General features: G+C 37.7%; 1 protein-coding gene across 4 annotated transcripts in view; it reads right to left on the bottom strand.

Annotated features, from left to right (window-relative positions):
- The window catches only part of TBC1D5 (TBC1 domain family member 5), a 472654-nt gene that overhangs the window by 99258 nt on the left and 361198 nt on the right, over window positions 1-12198 (bottom strand). The window lies entirely within an intron of this gene.

Below are 12198 nucleotides of genomic sequence, written 5' to 3'. Positions count from 1 at the left end.
TCAGAAGATGAAACAGCACTGTAAAAAGATGTCTAATGTGCCTCTCTGATGAAAAATGAGACTTATTTTAGTGAACATATTATTGCCTCAATGCCAGGGGAAAAACACTCGTCATTAGAGAAATGAATTGCTCAGCTGTTTATAAGCAAAAAGCTCTAGGGGAATTTCTCAAGGCCCAAAACGCAAAGCATTGAAGGGTTATGCAAACATATGTTGCAGGTGTTTTAGGCTAGACAGGTGGGAAAACCTCAACCACTGAAAAAGCCTTAGTTTAATAGATTGCAACTGAAACTAGATAACCTAAATGCAACCAAGTGAGAAAGAAACAGCAATAGTGAACTGTATACGCATAACAAAACTCTCACCAAAGTAATTATCTCACATAGAACAAAACTCTCACTAAAATAATTATCTCACAAGCAAACTGGAATTTTTTTTCCATCCAGTAGTTTTATAGCAAAGAAATGCTGCCAATTATAATTTTTTGAAAAACTAATGGTATTTTAAACCTGGAACAAGAAACCGCCTGAAATAGCAATAATTATCCAAAAAAGATAAAGATGAAGTATTGTAGCCTCTATTTAAACAAATATTTCTAAGGAGACAGTTTGTTGTAATATCCTTATTTAGTTCACTAGGCAACAATAGATTTATCATAATTCTCCTAAAGCCTAAGATATTTCTATATTAAAATGCTAATTTTTTCCTTTTCATTTGCCTATAATTAAAGTTGGGGAAATCTGTGATCCTATATTCACTGTGAAGGTTTTACCTTTTCCTTCTCTAATGCAATACAAGAAACTCTTCAATAAAAATTGATACATACATAGCTAAAATGTGGACTGGGAACAGAAGTGAAGTACAACTAAAATGTAGATAAGGAAGACAGTTTGTTCAGTTCCACAGCTGTCACTTTCCATTATGCACCAATAATTAATTTGACTGTGCATATTAATGACTACCTAATAGCTTAGGTGCCCAGAAAATGTAACCTCTCCACTCTTTCTTTGTTATGAATCCAAGCTGTATCTTTGCTATGGGTTTGGCAAATAGATATAAACAACAGCTCAACATTTTTAGTAAATTTTCAGACATCTCAAAAAGACTTGATCACAAGAAATGAAGTTATATGTTGTATAGTGCTGTCCATTGTGGCACAAAATGCACGGCATCAGCCTGCAACAGATGTTACAAATATTTATAACATAGGGGGGCATTGTTATTTTACAGTATTGTCGGACACCATACCCCACTGCTCACTGTGAATGAGTTCAGAGCCAATGGATTAAAATATAAGCCAATATATATTTTGTTAGCGTATCTATAGTAACATAGAACATTGCATCAAAAGAAGAGGTACAGCATTGTTACTGACCACAGCATGACACTGGGGGTCAGGAGACGAACTCTATCAACGGTTTTTGTAGTGATATGCTATAACCCTCTCTGTGTTATGGCTTTCTTATCTGTAAACTACCTATTTACCATTCTCAGAGGGATGCTGTGGGCTTCAATTAATTAATGCTTGTCAAAAATAAAAATACCTTTGAGAATTGCCTACAGACAATGCTATAGAAGTACAACGAATTACTATTGTATGTCAATTGATTGAATGGAAAATCAAGGAAATATTTTTCCTGAAACAAATGAAATGCCCCAAAAGAATTTAAGAATTCAGTCACTGGGTAAAAACAAGGAGAACTCCCTGAACTCATACCAACTAGAAATAACGACCAACTCCAATTTCCTTACATGTCAAGCCTGCATCCCTATGGCGAGTGGGAGTTTCAAATGCTAGAAAAAGTATTTTACATTATGGTCTGCATTACATACTATTGTACATTATGGTCTCTCTCTCTGGAGAAGAAGAAAGAAATGGTAAAAATGTTAATTCAGATTTATAAATAATATCTTTGACTTGAATTAAAGAAAATTTTGGTCACATATTTTAGCTCCTTGTCCTAACTAGTTGATGCTCTTTTTCATTTATGTTTTTAGAATATATCATATTTTTAACAGGCAGATCAAAGCATACCAAACCAGCCTTTATCAATATTCCAGACAGAAAAAATACCCTACTAATGTTCTAACCTGTGTAAATTCCACATCTTGCATAAACAACATTGCTTAACCACATAATTTCAATCTGCGTTTCAATTTAATCACCTTTCCCCCCCCCCCCAAACTCTTGTTTTCAGGAGTAAAGTAACTAAATAGTGAGCCCAGGTACCAATGACAGATTTATGACCTGGTATCTCAAAACCTTACACGGCTAGGAAATAGAAGTTTTACAGCATTAGAAAGGGGAGATCCAAGCTTACAAATGCAACACACAGCTAGACTTGCTTCTAACCCTGCCCATGTTCCAAGTTTTCCGATTTAAAATATAACATGTTTATATACAGAAAAGCCACCACATTATGGGTTTTATTGGCACTCATTTGGACAACCCGCATAACTCACTTGTGACTTTTTGAGTAATGCAGCTATTCTAAGCTGACACCAATAAAACCCTATTCCACACTACAACATTATGTGTTCTCTCTGTGTGTATGTGCATACATACACACATGCCATATATACAGAGGTGAAAGTAAGCTGGTATGGTCCGGTAGGCGTGCCAGCAAGAGCAAGAGCCGGTACACAGCCGACCGTACCGGCAGGGGGCAGCTTCCCCGGGCTGACAATTTAAAAGGGCCCTGGGCTCCGTGCAGCGGCTGGAGCCCCTGGCCATTTAAATCACCACCAGAGCCCAGGGATTTTAAGGCCCCACCCTTCCAGTTGAGGTCCCGCCCCTTCCGGTTGAGCCCCCCCAACCCGCTCAGGTCCCCGGCCCTGCGTACCAGTAAGTCCCTTAAGTTACTTTCACCCCTGTATATATATGGGGAAGGTGAAATATTTTTAAGGTGCTACTTGGCTTATTTTTGCTATCTGGAGAGCAAAGATGATGATTTTATTGTGTTCTGTATACAATGTGGTATGTAAAAAATTTGAAAGAGGTTCCTAAAGGACTGGAATAGGCACCTTCTGAGATCTACATATCTGCTCACTACAGTAAAAGTAATATGATATTTATGCCTATATCCATGAAGGATGGAGACAAGTTAAGTTTTTGGAGTCATGGGATAGGAAGATCTATTCATTTTGGGATCCTGAAAATAAAGGAAGCTGCAGACACATTTTGGTAAATGCTGAACCTTAAAAAGATTAAAAGAATAAAACTCCACCTCAGATTTCCAAACCTAACTATCCATAAAATAGAGACTGAAAAGGATAACATGCATCTTGTAATTTCTTTTGACACCCAAAGTTTCCTGCCAGTCAAAAATGGGATGACAGAAATATTCTATAATATAGTCAAGTTAAGAGTTGTACATATTATAATGGTTAATACATTAATATTTACTATGCTGAATTTAATAATGTCAGCATACCAATAGTATATCTGAATTCACGTCAAAATAGCCTGCACTATAATTTTATCACACTACACTAGACATGGTATAGCAGTCATTCTTGCATATATTAAAAAGTTCAGAATTCATTTTATACAACTCTCAGTTTCTGTTTTGTAAATTTTAGTCAAATACATTAATTATGATGTGGAGAAGTTTTCATTAGAGAGAAACTGTTCTAAGTGGTACTTTTTGATGAACTACTTCACAAAATAGAAGTGATTAATTGAATTGTCAGATTGCACACAAGAAGAACCATAATCACCTCATTCTAACATTGTTAAAATATGGTTTATTATATCATTGTATAGCTAATATCATTATTCTTTAGGACAGGGTCAGTAGCTTTAGATGACTTTTCAAATATAAGTAAAACTAGTCATTTGAAAGAAACAGCCCCAACAAATTCATGTGCAGTAGGTTTTATTGGTATCAGGTAATTAAGAGCTACAAGGGGCTTCATTTTCCTCTCTCTCTTACTTAAAAAAAAACAAAAACAAAAAACAAAAAAACCAAACGTTATCAGATTTGCTCTTGCCTCTACTACTGTTATTTTCTCCTGTTCAAAGAAGAAAAACATTCAGTCTTCAAAAATCAGTTTGCAGTTTGGCATTAAAATACCCAAAAATAATTTCACCTCCAGTCTTTTTCTCCCCTGTCCTTCTATCTCACCATAGGGAAACCTCGCTTATTAGAGGATGGGGCTTCACTGTGGTAATGAATCCCTAACCAAAGTCAGAGGAGTACAGAAAAAGAACTTCTGCCCTACCTATTTATGTCCTCTCCAATTCTTCCCCAATAATCCCATGTCCCCAAACACCACATCTCTACATTTAATACCCCCTCGGTACTGCTTTTTTTGGCCAGGGTATCTCTATATGGGCAGAATTAAGGTTGCCTGGGTACCCAGCAGTCAGAAAATTCAAGGACTTTTTAAAAAATGTTTGGGATCATGAAGTTATCAACATGTGTAATGTTTTTATTTGACTAGCCATTAGTTCACCAAGATTTTTATGTGGCAATTGTATATATTGCTTTATAGAAATATAAAGGACAGGCAAATTAGTTATGGCACAGTAATTGTGCTGCTTAATTTCTTACTATTGGAACACTACCATACTCTTGCTTTGATATCACTTGACTATAAGCACACCATGGTTTGTACAGCGGCATCCAAATCATAGATTCCAAGGCCAGAAGGGATAATTGTGATCATCTAGTCTGATATGCTGTATCACACAGGCCATAGAACTTCCCCCAAATAATTCCTAGAGCATCTCTTTCAGAAAAAACATCCAATTTGATTTACAAATGGTCAGGGATGGAGAATCCACCACGAACCTTGGTAAATTGTTCCAGTAGTTAATTATTCTCACTATTAAAAATTTACATCTTATTTAGAGTCTAAATTTGGCTAGCTTCAACTTTCAGACATTGGATCACATTATACCTTTCTTAGTTAGATTGAGGAGTCCATTATTATATAATTGTTCCCCATGTAGATATTTATAGATTGTAATCAAGTCACCCCTTAACCTTTCCTTTGTTAAGCTAAATAGATTGAGTTCTGAGTCTACTACGATAAAGCATGTTTTCTAATCCTTTTAAATCATTCTTGTGGTTCTTCGCTGAACCCACCCCAATTTCTCAACTAATTTCAGGAATTATTCTGTGATACTCTGAGTTCCCCAAATCTCCATTTCCATTTAAATACACTTGCTGATTAGATGGATTGTCATAATATTTGCATGCTATTAGTTACTTAAGATGCCCATCCACCCAGTGTTATGAAGAAACTGACAATATAAATGATACCATCACAAATATATTCAGCTAGCTAAGAAACTGCCTCTCCACTTCATGTGTTACCACCAGGGTTCTGATGACTGATGCAGGTGCTCTAGGTAACAGGCCGCTGGCTTAAAGGGGAGGGCAGCTTTGAAGGATCCATGGTATTGATTAGTTCTGAGCACTCTATTTTCCAAGGCTTTTCCTGAAAATACTGGTTGAGATCTATAAAAGATGCTATGGCAGGGAAGACTAAATTATGATAGGTTGATTAAATGACTGGCATATTTGGGAAGATGGGGATCAACTTTGGCAAGGATGGGTAAGTCTTTTTATTATGAATACTGACCCTTTCGTTTTTTAATATATCAAAATATTTGAAAAAGTGCCTGGGATATGTTGGTTTTAAATTAAATATATGTAAATGAATAGTAACTATTGACTCAATGTGCATATATTACTTTTATACGGGCCTATGACAATATGGCTATTCCAAACACTGTTTCATTAAACTGGTAGCTGCCTGTATCACCTTTGTTCTAGTAGTGAAAGACAACACAGGAGCTGAACTTGAAAACTCAAGACAATTGTGTTTTAAAATGAACGTATATTTATAATTTTAGGATTACATTTTGAAAACTGTCCTCCTATTTGGGGCTGGCAGTCAATTGCAAGCACATATAACTGAGAAGGCAAACAATAGTATTTAGATTACAACTACCTTATTACATATGTAAATCAGGTGGTTAACCATCTAAATGCTTTAATGTGCCAGGACTTTACTGTGTGTATAAAGCTAGAGGCTGAAGTACCCTTCATACTTTCAGTCCTTAAAATGTATATATGTTTGTTAAATATATGGAATCGTAATGCTTCACACGCTAAGGGCAAATATCAGGGTTCTCCATGTTCTACCACTGAAAAGCTAAAGAGAAATTCATTTGTCTTTATAGGTTTCAGAGTAGCAGCCGTGTTAGTCTGTATCCGCAAAAAGAACAGGAGTACTTGTGGCACCTTAGAGACTAACACATTTATTAGAGCATAAGCTTTCGTGGGCTACAGCCCACTTCTTCGGATGCATATAGAGTGAAACATATTGAGGAGATATATATACACACATACAGAGAGCATGAACAGGTGGGAGTTGTCTTACCAACTCTGAGAGGCCAATTAAGTAAGAGAAAAAAACTTTTGAAGTGATAATCAAGATAGCTCAGTACAGACAGTTTGATAAGAAGTGTGAGAATACTTACAAGGGGAGATAGATTCAATGTTTGTAATGGCTCAGCCATTCCCAGTCCTTATTCAATCCTGAGTTGATCGTATCTAGTTTGCATATCAATTCCAGCTCAGCAGTCTCTCGTTGGAGTCTGTTTTTGAAGTTTTTCTGTTGTAAGATTTGTCTTTAGTTTCTCCTAACTTCCTCTTCTCTATTAGTAGTATTTTTCTACTATCTTCCTCCCTTTCTGTCAAAATCACACAGGCCTTCTTACCCTACCTCAAACCCATCACTCAGTGGCAAGAACATCTTGCCCTCTTTCGAGTGCACTTCCCACCTGATTGCCTTCCCTACAAGTTCACCCATGGTGCATACCTCATTTCTGTCTCACTTCTGGCCTTCTGCCTCCCCAATATTGATTTCTGGCCTTAGCTGCTAGTGAGGGAACTGTATCAGGAGGACTAGAGAAGCAAGCTGAGTTGGGCTGGGACTTGAGCCACTGAAAACTCCTGGTCATCTGCTCGTCAAGTGTTTAAAAATCCTTCTTTTCTTACCTCCCCATCAGCACAGAGCACTTTAAAAACTTAGCCAATGCCCAGTTTTCAGCCTCCTGGAAATGAGTCAGCTGACTCATGGCTGAACAGCATACATTATTTAAAAATAAATTATAAGCATTATAAAGAATTATTTGGGGAGGAGGGAGACAACTGTAGCTGCTATTACCCTAAACTGATAAACTAGCCATTATATACTAGATATCAAAATTCCACCTCTTGAGTAAATATTAATTAATGAGTTGCTAATGTCCAAATGCTGAAAGAGACTAACTTCTGATTGGCCACAATTTGGTCATTAAAGAGTGGTAATTAATGACAGATTGCACACAGTGCTAACCAACAAAACAAACGAAAACCTGCTCCTCTCCTTTCACAAACATTGAAACAAACAATTCTGAAATAACGGCAGCTTTCAAAGAATAGTTCCAGCTATTCAGAAGCACCTCAGCTAATGAGTGTATAGAAAAGAATTTATCTGAAGAAGAAGAAAGTGAAGCTAAACAGCCTTTCAGGCACATGAAACCAGCTCAGAGAAAACTCTTGAGATGTGGCAGCAGCTACTTAAGAAGAAAATTCAACTGAAAATAATGTACAAACAGCTCAGTTCACAATCTCAGTAATGTAATTTTTTTCTCCTGCCATTTACTGCTCAGATCATAATGAGTGTTGAAGGCGGAAATGAAAATTCCTCTAGCTGGTCGTTATATGTAGGATCATGACTTTAAAATCATATATTATTGCTTACTTTCTAAGGTAGTCACTGTAATATCAGTTATGATTAACTAATATAGCATCTTTGAGATGCCATGTGTACTTTTGCAGGGATTCAGTTGTAATTCACCATTAATATATTGAACCATTATTTTAAAATGTTACTAAATTTCTTAAAATACTATGTTGAAAAAAAAAATCAGACCAACCAGAATTTTGTGTGTGATGGAAAAAGAGTTAATTTTAAACAGCCAAATATAACATTTTAAATTATATTTTAATAGACTGTTATTGAGTAGTAACACTTCAGAGTTGAATAAAACTGTCTTATTTCTAACTAGCTTGCTCGCAAGTAATACAACCATTCCTGCTAAAAGGTTTGCAGACAAACTTTTATTTTGCAGAAATATTTTGGATAAATACTGTAAGCTCTCGAACAAAGGACGGTTGTCAGGTTCTTAGTATGTAATCGAAAATGGTAATGTTCTATGTAGTGCTTTAGTTTTGTAATAAGTCACTGTGATAAGGTTAACACTTCAACACACACCACCATACAAATAAGAATACCCAAAGATGAAAATTACTTTGCTTATGTTGCTGTATTAGAATTTTATTTGCTAAAGGGTAAAAACAGATTTGCAAAATTCACAGTTAACTTAAAACAATAGTTTTAAACCTTTTATTCCGAGCCCTGACTGCCTTCAGGAGGGAGAGAACATCTGGTTATTTAAGGAACACAATATGTTCACATTTTCGATGACTTTTATTTCTAATTGGGTTTTTTAATTTTTTTTTATTTGAACAACTCTAGTTAGAACTATGTTTTTAATCACTTTATATTCTTCTGCCTGCCCTCCCTCAACATCTCTACTTCTTCATCTAACAGTATTTGCTTTGAAAATTCACAGCACTACCCAACAGTGGTGATGTGGAGAAAAAAAAATGGAAAAACTTAGGTACTTTTGGGGTATTCTATTCAGAGACACACCTACAATCAATTCCTTTGGGTATATTACAAGAACAATTCCTACTATTGCTCCAGTTTCTCACCACACACACACACTTTTACATATAAAGTCAGTTTTCACATAACTTTCTATTTTGAAAAACCCTAAATAGATAGAAATCCCATTGGTAGATATAACTGGGAAGAATTACTGCTTACTGAAGAATTGGAAATTCGGAATAAGTGTCTTGCTAAGTGAGTTCACAGCGTAGCCCTGAGTGGGGGCAATAACACAGATTTCAAATTTCAAGTTTGAATTCCAGATTTTCTTAACAACTGGGGATAATCAAATGCACTTTGGGCACTATGTAGGCCCAAGTGTGGCTCTGTAAATATGAAGTCTTCTGTGCTTCCCCTCAGAAGCAGTTGCATTAACTTGTTGTTGGCTATTACAGAGCTGTATGCTCTGTTTCCAGGACGCTTCCAGGCTCTTCCACTAAGGACAGTTATAAATTTCAGTCAACAAAAAGTGAGAGGGCCATCAGGCCAAAACCTTACCATCAATCCTCAACAAGAAAACAGGGGAAGGATGTGACATTGATACCAGGGGGTATAAAGAGGAGGAATGGGATGCAATGAAGAAAAGGCAAATTCAGATTGACTACAGAATCATAGATCCAGAGCTGGAAAAGCCACATTAGTTAGGTCCATCTACTCCATTCCCCAGAGGCTATGGTAAGACTGTTCCCCACATAACATTTTCTACAGTTTTGTCTAGATTGCAAGAAAAACTCCCCAAGAGTGAGATTATTTGGTATTTAGCTATCTTTCAAGGATAACCTCCCAAAGAAATACATATTAGTAAAGTACCTACCCTGCTTTCAAGCTGAAACCCTGCTCCTCCCATTACACTTCTGAACTTCACTGTCTGTCCAGTTGAGATTTCAAGCTCCGACGGATAGAGACCAGGTCTCCCTTACATGTTTACAAGACACTGAGCACACTTGCTATGTGAAACAAATCATACTGGAACATGAACAATTGCCCATAGAGTGCAGTGGAAGCTCCATGGGATGGCACAATAAAAACCATAGAAAGCCTCGGAAGAAACCTTATAGGGAACCTGCCCTAGCTCAGGGGAGGCAAATTGCATTGAACCTAATATGCCTTCTGCATCTACTGTTCCTAATGGGAAGTGCACAGGAAAGCCTTAAGGGGTAGAGAAGTCAGCAAGTACAGAATTTGCTAGTCATAACTTCCAGGTTACACTACTGTGCAGAGCCTTCTAGCCTCTCTTTGCCTCTCCCCTCAGGGAGAAAGGAAGAATTAAACTATTGTTACACTTGCAGCAGAGAGGACATTTTAATTTTCCCACGTGTACTAGCGCACAGCCCCATACAGACTTCTGGAGTTTCGGTGACCCAAAAGGCCGCAGATATAGATGCAAACATCCTTGTGTAACAACCACAGAACTCCTTTCTTTTCGTTCTTTTCTTTCATTCCATGGCAATTATGATGGACTTATACAATATTTAATATGTAAGTCTTCCACAACACAGAATTCAAACCACTACGAACGAATCCCAACTCATTTAGAAACTGGGTTTAACTCACATGTGCTTAAGGACACAGAGATGAGCCTTAAAGTTTGTCTAGGGAAAATAAAGAACAGGTAAAGGGAGTATATATCCCCTCTCTCAGCTCAAGAGGTAACTGTTCTTAAGGAAAGGTCCTTGAGAACAAGCTTGGCCTCTTTATCCCAGGAAGCATAGCTTTTTTTAATGCAGTCTTGAAACCAGCAAGCCAATGTCATGTGAGAGGCTATTAAGCCTTTCTTAGGGCTCTTCATTCTCATACATTGTTGAGGACTGCAAAATGACTCAACTTTCTGGAGGTCTTAGGGCCTTGAACATTGTTGATAAGAACGCTGTGGCTTGGCTTCACCGGATTGCATATATCAAAATAATAATAATAATAATCAATCATCATCATCATTTCTGGGAAGATCTTCTTTCTAACTTCCAGAGTTCTGTTCAGGTAGACAAGCACAGCCATACAGTGGATGTGAAGGCACTTTTCATTTGTGTTTGTGAGGACAGACAAAAAAAGGAGGATCACTTCGTGACAAGTAGCGGGGGAAATCATCTTACGTAGAAATTGGGGAATGGTCTTAATTATCCTTATCCGCATGGCAATACAATTAGGGATGAAAGGCTCATTTTTATGCAGGCTCTTCTCACTGAACAGAGGACTATTTGAAAGGTAAGGTAAGAAATATGTCCAGACCTCTCTTAGGCTATGTCTACACTTGTCTATGAAGAGTACATACACTGCATGCCCCCCTAGCATGGGTATAAAGAGCAGTGTAGACAGTGAGGCACGGTTAGGCACAGTTTTGACGGTGAGTAAAGACAATGCCAGAATCTTAAGGTCTACACCTTACATAGCTCTCTACATACTCAAGTAGTGCCTCCCACGTCTACACTACTATTTTTAGCAGTGTAGGGTCACGTTGCTTCCCCACTGCCGGAGCCTTCCTACACAGCTAGGAAAGATTCCAGCAGAGGGGAAAGGCTCTGGCATCTCCCCGCTGTTGGAGCCTTTCCCTGCTGCTTCCCCTTGCCAGATCCTTTCACTATGACATGGAGCTAAACACTGCAGGATGGACACAGCCTGCTTTTCACTCCAACGCATAGCTACGTGCACCCTACACACCACCACCTCAAAAGCATGCATGAGGATGTTTAGCATGAAACTGAAGTCTCATGAGGCTCAGATTGGGTGGGCCTTGTCTTTAGCTTGTCAGCTTCCATCTGCTGGAGACAGGAAAACAATTGAGCAAGAAGTCAGGGAGTCAGGGGGTGGGAGGTTGGCCCCATCTGCTAGTAGGAAGATCTATACACACATTGCCTGAGCTGGCACAGAGGGCAGCTTGAGAATTTTTAATCATTATTAAATTAGTCTCATGTACCAACATATTCTTTTTGCTGAATTAAACAACATGTGCCAGATTCAGTTTGATGGCTTAGCACAATTTCTTCCCCTTCCCCTCAACATCTTCCGTTTAAAAATATTTCTGCTTTGTTTTGAAAAGAGAAGGCAAGAATGTAAATGCTGAATAGTTTGATTTCACAGTCTGCTGCCTAAATCTTGAAAAAACAAACTTAATATTACAAACTTTCCTAAGCATCAGGGAGATGACGGATTTTACTTCTCATCTTGAAAGAAATCTATGCGCAAGAGGAATGAGGCAAGCAGCTGTGAGGACACAGATTTCTGCAGAAAACCGACACAGAAACAAGGAGACAATTTTTCTTAATCTATAAAAGAATACATGTCAGAATCTAATGACATTTTGCAGAAGACAGTCACCAACTGATAAAAGTGCAGAAATTCTTCTATTCAGAGGTAACTTGAAGGAAGCTATCTTAGACTGCCCATTGGCAGCCTAGTGATGTGACATGCTCAGACAATCCTAAAGCTGGCAGCACAACTTCTGAGAACTGCTAAGGATCCAGCTAC

This window comes from Terrapene carolina, unplaced genomic scaffold (genome assembly GCF_002925995.2).
Source record: "Terrapene carolina triunguis isolate 2854851 unplaced genomic scaffold, T_m_triunguis-2.0 Scaffold84, whole genome shotgun sequence".
Taxonomy (NCBI): Eukaryota; Metazoa; Chordata; order Testudines; family Emydidae; genus Terrapene; species Terrapene triunguis.
The sequence above is the reverse complement of the archived record's forward strand: the minus strand, read 5'-3'. Positions and strand labels throughout refer to the sequence as shown.